Below are 20280 nucleotides of genomic sequence, written 5' to 3' on the forward strand. Positions count from 1 at the left end.
GTTCACTAGAGCCACCGGATGGCAGGCGAAGGTTGTCTTAGGACTATGCAACCTAAAATAAATAAAAATCTAAGGAGAAGAAGAAACAAACCTATGGCTTTAGAGGACTCAGCGGCTAAGGAAGTATCAGCAGTTTTGCGACCATCCTCAGCAACCTTGGCAGCATTATTAGCTCTCTTGAGAGACATTAAAAAAGCTTCCAGAGACCTCTGAGTCTTCCTCAGATCATCCTCCAACTAAGATATCTTAGCAACAGAAGCATCATCACTTAAAGAAGGCTGTTGTGCAATAGCAAGCGCATATTCTTGACGAGCACGTTCCAAGATGGCACTCAGATGAGTACACTTATCTCTATAAACCTTGAATAAGGTGTATCCAACATCGATCTGCTTACAAAGATGCAAACGAAGGAATGTAGGAGCGGTTAGGGGATCAAATTAAGAAGAAAATCAATAAGGTGAGGATCACTTACTGAGAATGATGAAAGACGAGGGAGGAAATTGGCGTAGGTATCCATGAAAGCCTCCATCTCTTGGATGCTACCTCTGAGGATCTCACCAAAGCTCTGACTAGAGCGAAGACAATCAGGGTCAAAAAATAAGTCTTTAGCTGCACGATACTGGGCATATAACACGTCCAGCTGCGATGTTATCTCGAAAGAACTACCATGATGATGATGATCAACTCCAACACAAAAAGGACCCTTGAAGTCCCGCAGAATGGCTTCAAGAATAGCATCATCATAACTACCTAAGCTCAAGCTCTCCGACAGCTTACCTTGGCTAGATTCAGCGAAAACTCCCTCGTTCGTTTGAGCACGAACATGGGGTATGACTGCTGAACCTTCACCACGACGAAGAGACTACATGGTGGATGAGCTAGGAACAGAAAGAAGAGCTTGAGAACCGCCCAAATTCATGTCACCGGCAGAAGGAAGATTACCCAGTATGGTCCAGTCTGATGACGAAGGTGGGGGTCCTATAGCTTTGCTAACGGGGGCAGTAGAGACAGACTGAGCACTCCCTAGTAAAGCAGGAGCAACATTGAAGGAGAAGCTAGCTAGTGAAATCACAACCTTTTTCTTCGGCTGCGAATCCGAGCTACCAGCCTTCACCGTGGCGGTAACAACCTTAGCAAACGAACCACTTGATTTAAGGGAGGTAGAAGGAGACGAGGAGAGACTCTTAGAAGCCATAACAGCATCTCCAGCAGTGGAAGAAATAGTGGGCAAAGATTTGCTAGGAGCTGAAAACGAAGGCATCTTCAAAGACAGTGTAGGAGCAGGGGCTTGGACACTAACAGGTTCGACCGACCGAGCACCGGTACCAACAAGAAGGTTTTCACCCTCAACCGAGGAAGCTCGGACGGGACTAGGGTTATCTTTGGAAAAATCCTCCTCAATATCATCCAAATGAGGGCTGAGGCCAGTATCCTCGATATCCTCCATGTCTTCGTCACCCGGTACCTCGCCAGCAGCCTTAGGATCCTCATCCAAAGCATCAAGATCAATAACAGTCTTCAACTTACCCTTCCTCTGGGAAGACTGTAAGGGAACACATGCGTCAGCTAAGAATCAGGGCAAGGCACTAAGGAACTTACAAGCACAAAGGTATGAAAATGATCCTTACCTCCGCAGGTGTTTCAACCAAAGACTTTCTCTTCCTAGTCCTTGTGGCCACAGAGTTACCAGCAGAGCCTGGAGCAGTCCCGGCAGAAGAAGCAGGGGAAGACTGCAAAAGAAAACCACCAGAAAATCAGACAAAGGTATCAAAGAAGACAAAGACAGCAAAGCAAACAAAGATATCAAAGCAGACAAAGATATCAAAGCAGACGAAGATATTAAAAAGCAAAGGTACCTCATGAGAAGCAGCAGGATTAAAAATCCAAGGCCGATACCCATCATACTTCTCGGGCAAAGAACGAGCTGAACGAGGGACAAAGGGATCTGCAGTGGTGAAACCATAAGCCCAAGGACCAACCACATGAAGAGGAGTACGAGCTCAATGATCATCATGATCAAGACGGATGCAGTCATACTTCGGCAAAGGCATCCTATCGGAATAAGGGATGGTAGTCAAACCAGTCTTATCAATCTCTTCCAGCAAGCGAAGTTGTAGATAGTGGTAAAAGTGGTTCGATTATCAGACTTGTGAAGGATATTAATTAGACTTAAATCCTAATATTAAAATAGAAAACTCACTAAAAATTATAGCAAACTCAATCAAAGATGATATTAATACTAAAAGAAACACTGAGGCTAAGATTCCACTATTTTCCAAGTTCAAAGTGATTAAACCAATACTTATATTTATGCAATTTTCTTGTTTAATTTGATTCTAAAATATTGCAACAAGTAGATTTTCAAAAGTAATAATTGTAAATACCAAGTATGAAGCATCAAAAGTATTAAAACTAAGCATAATCCATCAAAACAGATCACAATCACTCAAATAAAAATCATATTCAATAATAGTTCAAGGCAAATAATCATATAATTATTGCAAATAAAAAGAAAAAATAGAATATACCACTTTTTTGTTGGAAAAATAGCTTCCTCTATCTCCTAAGCAATGTGGTTTAGCTCCTCATATTAATCATGATCTCAAAATATGTGTTTGTTGCTCAAAAGATGATTAAAAGAGTGAAAATTAATAACACAGACTGTTTGCAACAGTGTATTGGTGTTGCAAAACAGCTGTTATAATGGAACTGTTACAGAAAAACTGTTGCTTTGTCGCTGATTTAAGACTACCCTAAAATAAGACTGCCCTGAACAGCTTAATGTTCTTCAGGTGTTAAACAGTGACACTTTTCTGCGACTGTCTACCGAGGGTCAATGTTCTTCAGCTGTTCTTCTTCTTCAACAGCAGCATCATCAGAAACAGAGTTTGGTAAAGCTCTGATTTCTTCTTCTCTGGCTCTTCTTAGGTTCCCAAACTCTCGACACCTCTTCTATATGACCCAAGACATCTATTTATATCAAAAATACCGATTAAATCTCTCCCAAATCTTCCAAAATCTCTTTCCTTCTCTTCACGGCCAAGTTGCGAATTTCTTGTTTTAGGATTTCTACGCGTTTCTGAGCTTTCCTTTTTATTCTAACTCTTCCTTAGATAGATACAAATCTTTGGGAAGGTTTACAGCGTTTTAATCTCTCTAAAATTCCCTAAAACAGGTCACACACGTGACTTTCCATATTTTTTTGTGAGAAAAATCCGTCGATTGAGCCCAGTCTAATCGATTTAAACACCCATATCAGATTCCTAGACCCATAAGGAGTCTATCCTATGAAAATCAGAGGTTTAATCGACCTCAAACTCCTCCAAATCACGATTGCCAAAACTGTCTTTAACTGCACTTTTTCCCGCCAAAACCTTTTTTGAATGTTGAAGATGGTTGCCCCTTATCCAGAGTAGGGGTGCGATTAGCAACTGCCTGGAAATGGGATGCCCCTTAGTAATTAGGTTACCCCTTATCCAAAGTGAGAGTCCGAATAGCAAATGTCCTCCGGGTGCTTTCCGACAACTTTTCGAGCCAATTTTTTCCAAAAATGTTTATTAGCCAAAAATACCTACAAATAAATAAAACACCATAATAAGTACAAAAATGAGCCCTAACAATATATAGAATCGAGACAAATCGGACACAAAAATGTGTCTATCAAATACCCCCAAACCTATTATTTGCTAGTCCTCGAGCAAAAATAAAATAGAAATAAAATCCTAACTCACTGTCGCAGGCATCGTCGATTGCATTTAGCGTATGCAATAAGCCTTTAAACCCCTAGGTGTCCCTAGTGGCGGAGTGTTGTCTCCGGAGGGCTTACCAGAGGTATACCCACAAAACCTTTTACTCCAGACCCTAGCTATCTACACAGAACCTTGGAAGGCACTAAAGAATCTCCTTGGTTGGCATACTTATTGACTACAGGAGGAAGTACCCTGATGCGAAATTCCAATTGTTGTACACGAGTTTGCACTCAAGCATACTAAAATTCATATGAAGTGACAGAGCTCTACTCAGATAGTCGCACTATGGACATCAATATCCGGAGTCAAAACTAATCACATGGATAGATCAAGAAGATGGATATAGAAAAACATAGATGGTTTTGATGTTTACTAGGTGAACGGTGTTTCTCATATCTGTCTGAAGGCCTCCGCCAAAATGAACCTATCCTAATGGACTGAGATACTAGTCTGACTAATATCAACACACTGGCATATACAAGGGAACCAGTGATTGATAATCCTAACTCTAGGTCAACACAACTGGCATATACAAGGGTTCCAGTGGTCGACTTTATTGAATTTATTCCAGTTGGTCTGATGGTCTGGTCTCTTTTTTTTTTTTTTTTTTTTTTTTTTTTATCTCAATCACTCTAATTCACCCTAGCATTGGTAACAACTTGAATCGTGAGCCCCACCTAATCACTTAGAGAAACATAGTTTAAAAACAAAACAAAATAAAAACAGAAGTGAAAAGGACTCAACGAGATATGGTGAAACTATCATGTTATTTCTAACACCTGAGCTCTGTGCTTTTATGAATAGACTCTTTAGATGTTGCCATCTAGTCAGATTGGTTCCTCAACTCCTACAACCAAAATGCTTCCATCCACTTAGATTGGTTAGTGCCATCCTTAATAGGGATAAATTTCTAGGCTCTGGAGTTTATTTATTGCAACGAAAAGGTAACAAAAAGTTCTACCCCACCCCCAAACTTAAATCTAACATTGTCCTCAATGTTTCTAATCAAAGAACAGTACCAAAAATATAAGTAACATGAGAAATAGTAAGAGAGAAGTCGGAAAGATAGTACCTGGGTGAAGTGTAACCAAAAACCTACAAAAATATTATACAACATACAAAATCGCCTCGATGGTCAATCAAGGTAAACAGGGTCCTCCAGAGGGACCTCCTCAACATCACCTGTAGGAAAAGGCTCTAAAAAGGGCTTCAATCGCTGACCGTTAACCTTCGAAGAACTACTACCATCTGGTGTCTCAATCTCAACAGCGCCATGAGGAAAAACAGTACGGACCACAAAAGGACCGGTCCACCGAGAGCGCAACTTCCCGGGGCGAACAACGAGTGTCATACAGAAGAACTTTTTGACCTGGAGAAAATGACTTTCGTAAAATATTCCTATCATGCACAAGTTTCATTTTGTTCTTATACTCCTTAGCACTATCGTATGCATCTCTACGAATCTCGTCCAACTCATTGAGCTGGAGCTTTCTTTGAGCTCCTGCCTTGTCAAGTGAAAAGTTTAAGTTCTTAATAGCCCAATAGGCTCGATGCTCTAACTCAACAGGCAGGTGACATGCCTTGCCAAACACTAAACGATAAGGTGACATTCCAATGGGTGTCTTAAACGCAGTACGGTAAGCCCATAAGGCATCAGTAAGCCTCGACGACCAGTCTTTTCCTATTTGGATTAACTGTTTTCTCTAGAATACGTTTAATTTCCCTATTGGAAACCTCTACCTGACCACTAGTCTGAGGGTGATATGGGGTTGCTACTTTATGGGTAATACCGTATTGTTTCATTAAAAGAGAAAACGGTCTATTACAAAAGTGTGAACCTCCATCACTAATTATAGCTCGCGGCGTACCAAAACGTGTAAGTATATTCTCTTTCAAAAACTGGACTACGACCCTGTGGTCATTCGTTCTACACGGAACCGCCTCAACCCACTTAGACACATAGTCTACAGCGACAAGTATGTAAAGATAACCAAACGAAATAGGAAATGGACCCATAAAATCAATGCCCCACACATCAAAGACCTCAATCACTAAAATAGGGTTCAAAGGCATCATATTTCTACGGGAAATGGTTCCTAACTTCTGGCAACGCTCACAAGAAACACAATGACTATGGGAATCTTTAAACAACGAAGGCCAGTAAAATCCACACTGCAAAATCTTAGCAGCAGTCTTCTTAGCACTAAAATGACCCCCACATGCATGTTCATGACAAAAGGAGATAATACTAGACTGGTCACTCTCAGATACACATCTCCTAATAATCTGGTCCGGACAATACTTAAACAGATAAGGATCGTCCCAAAAGAAATGCTTAACCTCGGCTAAAAACCTAGAACGATCTTGCTTACCCCAATGTTGAGGGGTTCGACCAGTAACAAGATAATTCACTATATTTGCATACCAAGGTGATTGGGAAACAGAGAACAATTGTTCATCAGGAAAGCTATCCCTTATAGGAAGGGAATCACTAGGGGAACTAACAACTAGCCTAGACAAGTGATCTGCTACTACATTTTCTGCACCCTTTTTGTCTCTAATGTCTGGGGAAAATTCCTGTAACAATAGGATCCATCTAATCAATCTAGGTTTGGTATCCTTCTTAGATAAAAGGTATTTCAAAGCAGCATGATCTGTATAGATTATGATCTTAGAACCTAATAGGTAGGACCTAAACTTATCCAAGGCAAACACGATGGCTAAAAGTTCCTTCTCGGTAGTTGTGTAGTTCATTTGGGCATCATTCAGAGTTTTTAGCATAATAAATCACATGAAGTAATTTGTTTTCTCGTTGTCCTAAAACGACGCCTATAGCATAATCTGAAGAATCACACATAATCTCAAAGGGTAGGTTCCAGTTAGGTGCCTGGACTATCGGGGCAGTAGTGAGTAAAGTTTTAAGCTTCTCAAAAGCCTCTAAACAAGCATCATCAAAGACAAACTTAACATCTTTTGCAAGCAAATTGCAAAGAGGTCTAGAAATCAAGCTAAAATCCTTAATGAATCGACGGTAAAAACCTGCATGCCCTAGGAATGACCTAATATCTTTTACGGTTTTTGGGACCTGTAAAGTCTTAATAAGGTCAACTTTGGCTTTGTCTACCTCTATACCCTTTGAAGAGACGATGTGCCCTAATACAATTCCTGATTTAACCATGAAATGGCATTTTTCCCAATTAAGCACTAAATTTTTTTCCTTACACCTAGTCAACACTAATGTCAAATGATGCAAGCACTCATCGAAAGATGAACCAAACACTGAAAAATCATCCATAAAGACCTCTAAGAACCGTTCTACCATATCAGAAAATATGCTCATCATACAACGCTGAAAAGTTGCAGGGGCATTACATAGCCCGAAAGGCATGCGTCTATACGCAAAGGTACCAAAGGGACAGGTAAAAGTGGTTTTCTCTTGGTCTTCTGGGGCAATAACGATCTGATTATAACCGGAGTAGCCATCTAAGAAGCAATAGTGACTATGTCCAGCTAATCGCTCTAGCATTTGGTCGATAAAAGGAAGGGGAAAGTGATCCTTCCTTGTGACCTTGTTCAATTTCCTATAGTCAATACACACAGCCATCCCGTGGTCACTCGGGTTGGGATTAATTCATTATTATCATTCTGGACTACAGTGATACCTGATTTCTTGGGGACAACCTGAACAGGGCTGACCCACTTACTGTCTGAAATTGGGTAAATAATACCCGCATCTAACAACTTAAGCACCTCTTTTCGAACTACCTCTTTCATGTTAGGGTTCAGTCGACGTTGCATCTCCCTAGAAGGTTTGGAGTCTTCCTCTAAATGAATCTGATGCATACACACAGTAGGACTTATACCCTTAATGTCTGCTATAGTCCACCCTAAAGCTTCCTTATTGTCTTGAAGTACATTTACTAGCCTACTTTCCTGATCACTATCCAAATTGGAAGCTACAATCACAGGTAAAGTCTCAGATGGGCCTAAAAACACATACTTTAGAGTATCGGGTAGTGGTTTAAGGTCCAACTTTGGGGGCTCTTCTAAAGAAGGAATTAGGGTAGTCTCAGAAACTGGTAACGGTTCGAACCTAGCTTTCCATCATATCAGTGTCTAACACAGGGGTAGAATCTAATAGAGCATTCACCTGTTCAATAGTGCTATCGTCGTCAAAATCTAAACCAAAATGGGATAGACAACTTTCTAATGGGTCTTCAGACAAGATGTTTGGTAATGACTCCTGAACTAAGGCTTCTATCATGTTCACCTCCTCAACACATGTGTCATCTAGCTCATGAGGTTGCTTACTGACATTAAAAATGTTCATCTCCATAGTCATATTACCAAAAGATAAACTCATCACACCATTTCGACAGTTAATGATCGCATTAGACGTAGCTAAAAATGGGCGACCTAAAATCACAGGTATCTGGTTCTCTGGGTCAGGGACAGGTTGGGTATCTAGGACCACGAAATCCACTGGATAAATAAACTTGTCGACCTCAATAAGAACATCCTCGATAACACCTCGAGGGATTTTAACAGACCTATCAGCTAACTGCAGTGTCATCTGAGTAGGTTTCATTTCACCAAGTCCTAGCTGTAAGTATACATGGAATGGCAGTAAGTTCACACTGGCTCCTAAGTCAAGTAAAGCTTTTTCTACCCGGAAGTTACCTATTGTGCAAGCAATGGTAGGAGAACCTGGGTCTTTGTACTTTGGAGTTGTGGTGTTCTGAATGATTGAACTTACGTGACTAGCTAAAAAGGCTTTCTTATGGACGCTAAGTTTTCGCTTTCGCGTACACATATCCTTAAGGAACTTGGCATAAGCAGGAATTTGCCTAATTGCATCTAATAAGGGAAGGTTTATGGTAACTTGCTTAAAAACCTCCACTCATTAAAGTTCGATTCCTTCTTTGTTGGTACTAATAGCTGAGGAAATGGGGCTCTAGGCCTAAAATCAGACCTTTCAGGAACCGAATTCACATCATCAGAAACTTTATCAGTCTCTTCAGCTACTGTCCTGAGAGGTGAGATCCTGAGGGGTGAACTACATTATGTTCACTATCGGGCATGGTTACCGTCTTGTCTACAACTCCTACAACAACTTCTAAGTGTTCTAACAAGCATTCAATTGATTCGATGGTTTGCACCTAATTCATGAACTCCTCTAGGGTTGGTTGTGTTTGACTAGGAAACTTATCCTTTTTCTCTCAAAGAATCACTTATCAGACCAACCTGGGTTTTTAACTCGGAAATAGCCTGACTATTTTCTTGTCCTATCCTGTTACTAGCTTGTAGACTCTGTTCTACGGATAACTGGAATTTTGCAGTTTGCTGAGTTAACAAGGCGAGAGATTCCTCTAAACTTAAGATTTTCTTATCTGACTGATTCTGAAACTGAGCTAGTCCTGAAGGATTCTTAGTATAGCCAAAACCTGGGGGAGCATTAGAATTACTAAACTGACCTTGACTTTGGCCCTTAGACTACGAAAGGTTCGGATGGTTTCTCCAACCAGGATTATAGGTTTCTGAATATGGGTCAATCTTTTGACTTTATCAAATCTAGTGTTATTATAAAGAGCATTGGCCTGCTCTTCAATATTCTGGCCTTCCCAAAAAGGCTCCACTCTACCACTAGTCTGGCCCTTCTAAGGCTTCTAACCTTTTTGCTATAGCAGCAATTTTGGCATCTGATTCATAGCCTCCTTCTACCCTATTAACGTTTCCTCTACTTAAAAGAACGTTTTCTGGGGTGCCCTACTATTTTTCCATTGCTGGGTTTTTCGGCGATTTCATTAAAAAATTCCATCGCCGCATCAACAGTTTGGTTTTCAAATCCACCAGTGCATAGGGACTCAACCATGGTCGTTGTGGAATAATCTAAACCCTCATAAAGGATCTGAACTAGCCTAACCTTTTCTAAACCATGATGAGGACACTGGGATAATAAATCATTGAACCTTTCCAAATACCTAGATAAAGATTCTCCCTCTTGTTGTGAAAATGTGCATATTTGCGTCCTAATAGACGATGTTTTGTGCCTAGGGAAAAACTTATTGAAAAAGGAAGATGTAAGTTGTTCATATGTCTCAATTGACTCGGAGTCCAAACTATACAACCACGACTTGGCCTTATCTTTCAGGGAAAATGGGAATAACCTAAGTTTCAAAGCATCATCATCTAAGCCTCTAATTCTTAGAGTACTATGAATTTCCTTAAAATCCCTAACATGGTAATAAGGGTTTTCATTTTCTTTCCCTAAAAATATTGGGAGCATCTGTAAGGTCCCAGGTTTCAGTTCATAGGGTGCCTCCGTTTCAGCCAACTTAATACACGAAGGACGGGTAGTCCTAGTTGGATTCAACAAATCTTTCAAAGTTGCCATTTCTGGCGCTATCGGAGCAACAGGGATTCTCTCCTCAGTCAAAGAACGTTCAAAAACAGACTCTTCAAAAGCCAGACTTTCTAGATTAAGGTAATCGAGACGCTTCGAACTACTAGGTTTCTCTTTAATAAATCTACCTAGTGCGTATCTTTTACGTTCAGGCATACAATAAAATTTTCTAAATTGGAAGGGTAAGCAAACACATATCAAGGCCGACTCAACCAAATCAAACTTATTGATTTCTAGCAAACAAAAAGCATGATGGCTCCACTTAGGTTGTTTTTAGACCAACTTCTAATCCTTCGAACGGGAATTCGTTACAATTTAAGCAAACCCCTCTGGAATCAATCCGAGTTAACGTAAGTTGAATAGAGGCGAGGGAATCTCGGTGGAGCTTTGATACCCAAGGCCTCACCGGTATTACAAAGCGGCGCAGTCACGCATTCAACTTACAGAAACCGTCATGAACTTCGAAGTATGCTTAAAAGAGTAACCAATATTTTTCGAATGACTTTCCTGTTAAGCTCGTTACCCTATCGGTCTCGTTCTAGTCAAAAGTTTAGGCTTAGGTTCGCGTAGGTTACGTGTTCCTAAAGCGGGCAAGAAGAGAACGGTGATGAAATCCGAACCATTATCTTGTATGGCCAGGCCTTTCCCTTTACTAGAAAAATAAATGTCCGTATTCAGTCCTCAACATATATGCATACGAAGGAGTCCAGTAACTCGCTGACAGGGGATTCGCGAGTGTTTAAAATCTTACCTCCAGTTCCAGACGGGGGATGAATCGGTTGTAGTCGACTCGGGCCACTGACTCCGATGTCTAGTGTACGAACCCAAGGTGCAGAGACAATATCGTAATTGTCCTTCTTCTCTGCAAACAGTTTATATTTAAAGTACCCTTCCGTAGGGTAATAAAAAAATAATGTCCCAAAGTCCAAAAGTCCAAAAAAATAAAGAAAAATTACAAAAATAATAAACCCTAATACAATTTTTTTTTTAAATAAAATAAACGAACCCTAAACTAAAATTGTCTAAAAAAATAAAAAAAATAAATAAAAATTTTCTTCTTTTCTGTTCTTTTTGCTTTAATCTTTAGCTCCAAGTCTTTATGAAATCACCAAACTCCTTGGCTCAATTTTCTTTATGATCCTGAAACTGTAGGCACAAGATAAATACCCAAAAACATAAAAAAAGACAAAAATAATAAAAACAAACAAAAAAAAATAATCTAAAACCCTAAAAACAAGTCCGTGTCGGCGGCGCCAAAAATTGATGTGATTTGTAGATAGTGGTAAAAGTGGTTCGATTCTCAGACTTGTGAAGGATATTGATTAAACTTAAATCCTAATATTAAAATAGAAAACTCACTAAAAATTATAGCAAACTCAATCAAAGATGATATCAATACTAAAAGAAACACTGAGGCTAAGATTCCACTATTTTCCAAGTTCAAAGTGATTAAACCCATACTTATATTTATGCAATTTTCTTGTTTAATTTGATTATAAAATATTGCAACAAGTAGATTTTCAAAAGTAATAATTGTAAATACCAAGTATGAAGTATCAAAAGTATTCAAACTAAGCATACTCCATCAAAATAGATCACAATCACTCAAATAAAAATCATATTCAATAATAGTTCAAGGCAAATAATCATATAATTATTGCAAATAAAAAGATAAAATAAAATATACCACTTTTTTGTTGGAAAAATAGCTTCCTCTATCGCCTCAGCAATGTGGTTTATCTCCTCATATTAATCATGATCTCAAAATATGTGTTTGTTGCTCAAAAGATGATTAAAAGAGTGAAAATTAGTAACACAGACTGTTTGCAACAGTGTATTGGTGTTGCAAAACAGCTGTTACAATGGAACTGTTACAGAAAAACTGTTGCTTTGTCGCTGATTTAAGACTGCCCTGAAATAAGATTTCCCTGAACAGCTTAATGTTCTTCAGCTGTTAAACAGTGACACTTTTCTGCGACTGTCTACCGAGGGTCAATGTTCTTCAGCTGTTCTTCTTCAACAGCAGCAGCAGCAGAAACAGAGTTTGGTAAAGCTCTGATTTCTTCTTCTCTGGCTCTCCTTAGGTTCCAGAACTCTCGACACCTCTTCTATATGACCCAATACATCTATTTATATCAAAAATACCGATTAAATCTCTCCCAAATCTTCCAAAATCTCTTTCCTTCTCTTCACGGCCAAGTTGCGACAATTTCTTGTTTTAGGATTTCTACGCGTTTCTGAGCTTTCCTTTTTATTCTAAACTCTTCCTTAGATAGATACAAATCTTTGGGAAGGTTTACAGCATTTTAATCTCTCTAAAATTCCCTAAAACAGGTCACACACGTGACTTTCCATATTTTCTTATTGTGAGAAAAAATCGTCGATTGAGCCCAATCTAATCGATTTAAACACCCATATCAGATTCCTAGACCCATAAGGAGTCTATCCTATGAAAATCAGAGGTTTAATCGACCTCAAACTCCTCCAAATCACGATTGCCAAAACTGCTCTTTAACTACACTTTTTTCCCGCCAAAATCCTTTTTTTTAATGTTGAAGATGGTTGCCCCTTATCCAGAGTAAGGGTGCGATTAACAACTGCCTGGAAATGGGATGACCCTTAGTAATTAGGTTACCCCTTATCCAAAGTGAGAGTCCGAATATCAAATGTCCTCCGGGTGCTTTCCAACAACTTTTCGAGCCAATTTTTTCCAAAAATGTTTATTAGCCAAAAATACCTACAAATAAATAAAACACCATAATAAGTAAAAAAATGAGCCCTAACAATATATAAAATCGAGAAAATCGGACACAAAAATGTGTCTATCAGGTATTGCCTTCCCTAATTTTCCAAGCAGTAACATGAATACGACGAGGTCCAACACTCCAAGGAAGAAGGTTACTTTTCTGAATAACATCGGCGTATGTAGCATTGAAGTTAGCAGGGGTATAACCTCCTGCTTAGATCTCCCTTCAGCAAAGGGGTCATAGGAATTCAAAGTAGTTTTTTCCTTGCTGCGATACAAACTCTCACGAAGGGCACGCCAGTAATTTCCAGTATACTGCATAACTCCTCGAACCCGAATCTTATTTTCCGGGTCATCCCTGGTAGACAAGACGTCGTAATAGAAAGAATCCTTTCTACTAAACAAAGGAAGGAGCATACCTGCGGCCAATTGGCCAACACTAATCAGAAGATTATTATTATCATAAGGAAAATCTCGAATAGGAGACTCGGTGATAACATCAGGGACGTTGACAAAGGAAATCTTAAACTTGTGAAGACGAAAAGACTTAGCAATCTCATCCAAAGACAGATGGGAATAGTTGTCCTTGTCACGAAGTGTCAGCCTTTGCAGTTCATGAGGAGGAGGTGGTATATCCTCGATAACAAATTCTTCGACATAAGGGTCCGCAGCTTTCTCGGGAACCGTAGCCACCTCAGCACCAACAGGCACCTCAGAGTCTTCAGGCTGAGGGGATGGCGTAGCATCAGGATGATCCATTCGCGGAGGAGGATCAGTCGACGAGGATATCTTCGGACCTTTATGTGTAGGTTTCTTTGGGAGCCTCATAATGACTAGCATCAGCAGGAAGAACATCTCCATTAACGATGGCAGAAGAAAATCACAGTTCATTCCAAAAGCAGAAAGGGGAAAAATCGAAATACTTTGGGCATGGGTTTCACTAAACCAACCAAAGGGAACAGTTTGATCACACCATAAGGCAAAAATGAATATCATACATCACGAAAAGCAAGATTGCAGGCAAGGGACGATCATGGAGAAATCATCGTCAAAGATCAAAACGGAACAAACCCAAGTTCCCATACAGTACGAGCAAGTAAAAAAGAACAAATATTCTCATATGCAAGTATAACATCAACATCAGCAAATCCCCTGGTCAAAGAAGGAGACAACAAGGCCAAGCTGAGGAAAATCGAAACTAAAAACGAGTATCACTTACTTGTACGGTCAACTCTGAAGCCAAAGCACTTGAAGAATCAAAGGGAAGGAGGAGCAGTTAGCCACAGAAGAAGAATCTCAATGAAAGAGATGGAGAGCAACAGTTCGAAGAAGGAGAGGAAAGGGAATTAATAAAAATTCCTTTTCTTTGTTCCCTTCTTATAGGCGGATGGAGAATCCAAAAATTTGGATGTCCCAAAATTCAAGGGGAAGTTATTGCATGAAAGGGCATGTAGGGACCACCCAATCGGTATGTGCAGAAATGGCGGCGTAACGGAAGTTTTTTTCCACATCTACCAAACAGTAGAATATGAAAGAAAAGGGGAAAACTGTGAATACCAATATTCTGCGGAGCACGTGTCACAATCTTAGTATCCGCATATGAACTTAACTGTGTAGCCTTCGCTGTGCAGAGGAACCTGAGTAGCAAAGGATACCTCCGCAGATCTACTTTATCTTCCCCCAAAAAAGAAGGCCTAGACGGTTAAGATGAGAAGAGAAAAGCCTAGTCTACAAAGAGGCAGCTGGCGAAGGGACAGAGGTAGATGATGCATCTAATCAGCATTAAATGCACAAATCTCTTATCTACAAGCATGACCCAAGGCACGTGGAGAGAGAAGGCGTGGCAGAACCCGATTGGCAGAAGTTGCCGGTGAATGAAGGTACAACCTGTACTAAGGTTGGGTAGTTCCCGAAGGAACGTGGGCCATCTGAGGTGGAGGAATACGAATGGAGAAGGTACGCGGTGGACAAAGGTACCATTGGTACGAAAGGTATATCAGCAGACGATGGACCCAGAGGCAGCAAAGATATACCTGGAGCAGAAAAGGCTATAAATACCAAGCCTCACCAACAAACTAAAGGCATTCAATATCTAGGAGAGAAGATCTAGTATTAAGTTTATACCTCTTTAATGTTTAGAACTTAAGTATTTACTTCAACTTGAGTTCTCTTTATTACTTTGGGAAGCATTTAAGATATTTGTAACCACCACAACTTAATACAAAACAATTACTCATTACCCCGTGGACGTAGACAAATGTCGAACCACGTAATCTCTTGTGTCTCATGATAACTTAGAAGCTTTTACATTATATTTGTGTTCTTCGTTATTATTGTGATCCTGCACATATTTTATTACTTAGCATTGTCAGTTCAACAGAGGTATCGATACTACTTAACATCATATCCTCATAGCTGTATACATTACGTAGACTACGGGAAAACGAGTAGTCACATCGCCTATTCAAAAAGGAGGAGATTGGGTATGACATATTTATTGTTATAAACGGTGTAACGTACTCAAACGAAGAAATTAGGAGTTGCATCAATGAACTAGACGTTTTAGGACATGATTCCAATTCGGATGATGAGAGTGTTGATGAAGAGATTGAGAATGAAACCAAATTGATTAAAGTCGTGGAAGACCCAATTGAGCTTGCCAAGGATTATAATGATGCTGAGGTTCCGATCAACGCAGAAACTGACGAAGAATGGCTAAATAGTTTGATAGAGGACCACGATACAAACGAGATAAATAATTCATTACAATTCTTTAAGAATGATGAGGATCCCGTAATACAAGAGATTGTGAAAGGTTTGTCTAATCCTTTGCATGATTCTATATCTTTTGATTCTCCTATCCCAATTGAAATAGTTTCTGAAAGAGTCGTTAACCTGATTTTTAAGGAGCTACCTCACTTAGGTTTGGGTATATGTGCTATAATATTCTTAAGAATTATTTTGCTTCTAAGTATCCACCACTTGATGTGTTTAATTCGAGTATTGTGCAGGTTCACCAAGCTGAGGAACCTTTTGAAGTTCTCGAATTCTATGTTCTCTATCCACTTCCGAGTGTAGAAAGGAATGGGGGAAACTTCAATAAATTTATAGCTTCAATATATATATTTTGTGCTAATGTTTTTGTGAAGCTATTATTTGAACTGCAGATTGTTATTTGGAAGGATTACCAAATTTTCAGATTGTTGGTGTACGGACGATAACAATAACGTCGGGCTGACGACGTTAAACCAAGCGCTAAATGGGAGGCAACCCATCGTTTTTGTATCTCTACCCTTTTTTTTAATTTTCTTAGTTTTGCATATAATATCTTGCATTCCCATCTTAGGCTTTACAAAGTTCTGTATCTATGATGAAAGTTGTGGCGAAACTATTTTCGTCAGAAAAATTCTAACTGCGCACTTATCACGAAAACAACTCTCGAGACTTCATACAGAGTCCAATTTGAGTCGTTGACCGCAAATTTTAAATAGAACAGAGATACCTTTCTTTTAAAAAAAATAAAATCTGAATTTGGAGTCTGTTAAGTTGGAGCGATAGGCCTGGACATTTGAGTTTCGGTATTTTTACAAAACTTTTTCAGATTGCATGTCAGTCAGTCCGGAGGCCATAAAAGTCAGACCGTTTTTGAAACACTGTGCCCTTTTGACAACTTATAGAAAAGACATAGGCGAACAACTTTCATTTAGGATGTTTTTCCTAGTTCCCTACCCATTTGTACAGTTTTCGAGTTTAATTTGTTGTTACGTCAGAAATCAGAATTTTCGATTTTGAACATTGAGGACATTGTTGAGTTTAAGTGTGGGGATTACTTGCATTCTTGAGACTTCATCTTTTGTAGTTAATTATTAGCTACTTAAGATGACACTCTAAACCTTTTAAGGTTCAAACAGTTCTCTCGGCTATAGATGAAGTTCCATTTATTTCAATCCTTAAACATATACGTTCATAATTGAATGCCAAACTAAGCTATGGTAGTCATTTGAAAGAGTCATCCTCGCAATTAATCAATACTGGATCACTTTCTTTTTATTTTTGCAGTTACATGTTTCTCTAAAGTAATTTGGTGGGATCCTGATACTACCGTGGATGTTGTAGCAAGGTAATCATTGGTTGAGTATTTTAAAGCCCCATAAGACAATTGTCTTACTCTCATAAAGAGTGAGTCGGAAAATATATATATATATATATGTATATATATAAGGCTCCTCTTCATTTATCGACAATAATAAATGATAGGTCCGGAATTACGGACTAATCATAGTCGATGAAAACAAGTACCATATCATTATATAGCAAGTCAAAAATGACTATTGATGAGGTTCTTGACACTTGGATAACAGTATGTGTGAAACGTTATCCCTGTCTCTGTCGCCTAAGCAAGCGTGGAACGCAGGATCCAAGACAACTATCATGTACTTGCTGAAAAGGAACATGCGCTTAGAGTATCTAATAATGTGGTCGAGTTAAATGGGTGATTTTCTCAACTATTGCTCTATAAATAAATATCCTTTGACGACATTCATACAAGTATTGTGGGTAACATCTTTCACTTTAATTAACATTTGCACACTTCACTTTTCTATTTCCATTTTCTTAACTATCCATGTGATTTCAGTATGCGAGTGTTGTGGCAAATGTTGCAACAAGTACGATGACTATCTTAGTGGAGTTTTTCAATCAGGTTGAATGTCACACTTAAGTAATTACTTATGTGTGATGATTGGAATGTATGTGGGATGTTTGTGGCTAAAGAACATAAGCTAGCTAATTATTTGGCTTACTACTTTGTGTCTATCCTTAGAAATTCTTCCAAGGCGAGAAATTGGAGTAGGTTTTATGGGTATACCTCTTGTAAGCCCTCACGAGACTATAACTCGTCCACTAGGGACACCTAGGGATTTAAAGGAATTTTATTCATGCTAAGAGTAACCGTATCCTCACGACATGGAGTTGTTGTATTTAGGATTAGTTTTATTTAGTTTGCTCGAGGACTAGCAAAAGCTAAGTATGGGGGAATTTGATAAGTGCATAATTCATATGATTTTAGTGTCAATTCCATACTTGCTTTAGCTATTATTCTTGCATATTTTCGTATTATTACTTTGGTTTTCTCTTATTTGTCTCCAACAGGTGAATCATCCAAAAAGGAGCTGCAAAGTGCTGAAAAGATCTAAAAAGAGAAGTATTCCCAGTATCTAAGTGCCAAAGTCCAAGAGAAGTGGAAGAAATGCGACGAAAAGGAGCAAAGCACACATTATCAAGAGACGACCCAAAGACTGATCTTAACTCATTCAAATTAAGGATTTCTCATCATCATCTTGAAAAGAATTGAAAGATAAAAAGAATACAAAAAGAATGAGGTCATTCCGAGTTCGGATGAAGAAGTGTAGATGGTGGATTTTCAATAAAGGACAAAACCGTAAAATCATGAGGCATGTTTTGACACGGCTTTCAGACATGCAACGATTCATATTTTACGAAGCCATGATGAATATGTTTTCGAAAAGCCTCCACTATCTGAGCGTTCGATCCCTGACATTTCGTCGTGCCCTCTATGTAGAATAACATAATTGGGCGTTTCTTCGTAAGATTGAGAGCAATAACGCCTTCAGGACGTCGGTGATACTCACTGTTCCCTGACTACATGAGAGAGATCCCCCTCTACATAGAAAACCGATTGGGCGGTTCTCCATAAGATTGAGAGCAATAACGCCTTCACCACGTCGGTGACACTCACTGTTCCCTGACTATGTAGAGAGATCGTGTATAGACCTAGGCGGTTCTCCGTAAGATTGAGAGCAATAACGCCTTCAGGACGTTGGTGACACTCACTGTTCCCTGACTATGTAGAGATCGTGTATAGACCCAGGCGGTTCTCCGTAAGATTGAGAGCAATAACATCTTCAGGACTTCGGCAACACTTGTTGTTTCACTGACTATACGCAAGAGATTAAATTCTACCGTGACATTCACCACTGAATTCCTAGAAGATAATCTATCTTATCTCGTTACTCCTATTTCATGATCGAAATGGTAATAGATAAATGTATTACTCCGATTTCATGATCGAATCCACGGCTGATCTCATGAAATGGTAATAGATATTACTCCTATTTCATGGTCGAACCCACGGATGGTCTCATGAAATGGTAATATCACCACTTATTACTTTGATTTCATGGTCGAATCCACGATCCCATGGAATGGTAGTACCTATTTTATTATTCTGAATTCATGGTCGAATCCACGGCTGATCCTATGAATTGATAATAAAAAACTACTCACTTTTATTACTCAATTTCATGAATCATTCTCTTCTGAATTTCATAAATTAGTAATAAATACTCAACAATTGGGTGTCTAGACCACCACTGAGTAAGGCCCACAAAAATGATGCAAGTGTACTCGAAAATGATGCACGGCTGAGCACACGGATGCACGAACGAGCATCAAAAAATATGAAAAAACGAGGAATCCTACACAAAACAGGAGAGATAAACAAATAATAATAATAAAATAATGGAGAGGCACCCTTGGGATGGGCCCACCGGCCGGCCGGCCGTGTCCTAGCCGCGGCCAGTCCCATGTCGCTCCTATTATTTTTCTTATTTTATCATTTTCATGAACTCATGAAAACTCCCTCATCCCAGCAACTTTCCTTGTTTGAGCAAAACTCACGGTTTCTCCATATTTTGATGAACTCATGGAAAATAATATAAAATTAGGGAAAGGTGTGCGGGACCGGGCAACATAGCCGACCGGCCATGTCCAAACCGTGACCGGTCCCACACCTTGCAAACCCTAACTTTTCATAATTATTATTTCCCTCAACTCATGAAACTCCCTTGTTTCGACAAAAACTCATGGATTATCCATAACTTCAAGGATTCATGAAGAATAATATTATAAAATAGGGAAAGGTGTGCTGGACCGGGCAAACCTAGCCGACCGGCCCTGCCCAAGCCGTGGCCGGTCCCACACCTTGAAAAACCTAACTTTTCATAATTATTATTTTCCTCAATTCATGAAACTCCTGGGTTTGAGCAAAATTCATGATTTCTTCATATCTTCTCATATATTGCTCAAATCACGAAAAACCAAAAGCCAACATGGTCACACGACTGGCTAGCCTCTCACGGAAATTTTTAATATTAAAACGCTTTTATTTTAATATTTTTAAAATATTTATGAATTGAGCATACATGCTCATTCTTACAAAAATCAAGAGTTTCAGCCACAATGAAACTCTTATGAAAATTCACAATGTTGCTCGAACGCGCATCAGAAAATACTGAAACTCTCAGTATGGAGACACGGACACCATGGAAACACGTGCATGCCTTCATGACCGACCAGAGTCA

The 20280-nt window shown here is 39.3% G+C and overlaps 1 pseudogene; it reads right to left on the reverse strand.

Annotated features, from left to right (window-relative positions):
• Positions 1-862: 862 nt before the first annotated feature.
• The window catches only part of LOC113324821, a 149875-nt pseudogene continuing 130457 nt past the window's right edge, over positions 863-20280 (reverse strand).

The sequence above is a fragment of the Papaver somniferum genome, chromosome 11 (assembly GCF_003573695.1).
Source record: "Papaver somniferum cultivar HN1 chromosome 11, ASM357369v1, whole genome shotgun sequence".
NCBI classification, from domain to species: domain Eukaryota; kingdom Viridiplantae; phylum Streptophyta; class Magnoliopsida; order Ranunculales; family Papaveraceae; genus Papaver; species Papaver somniferum.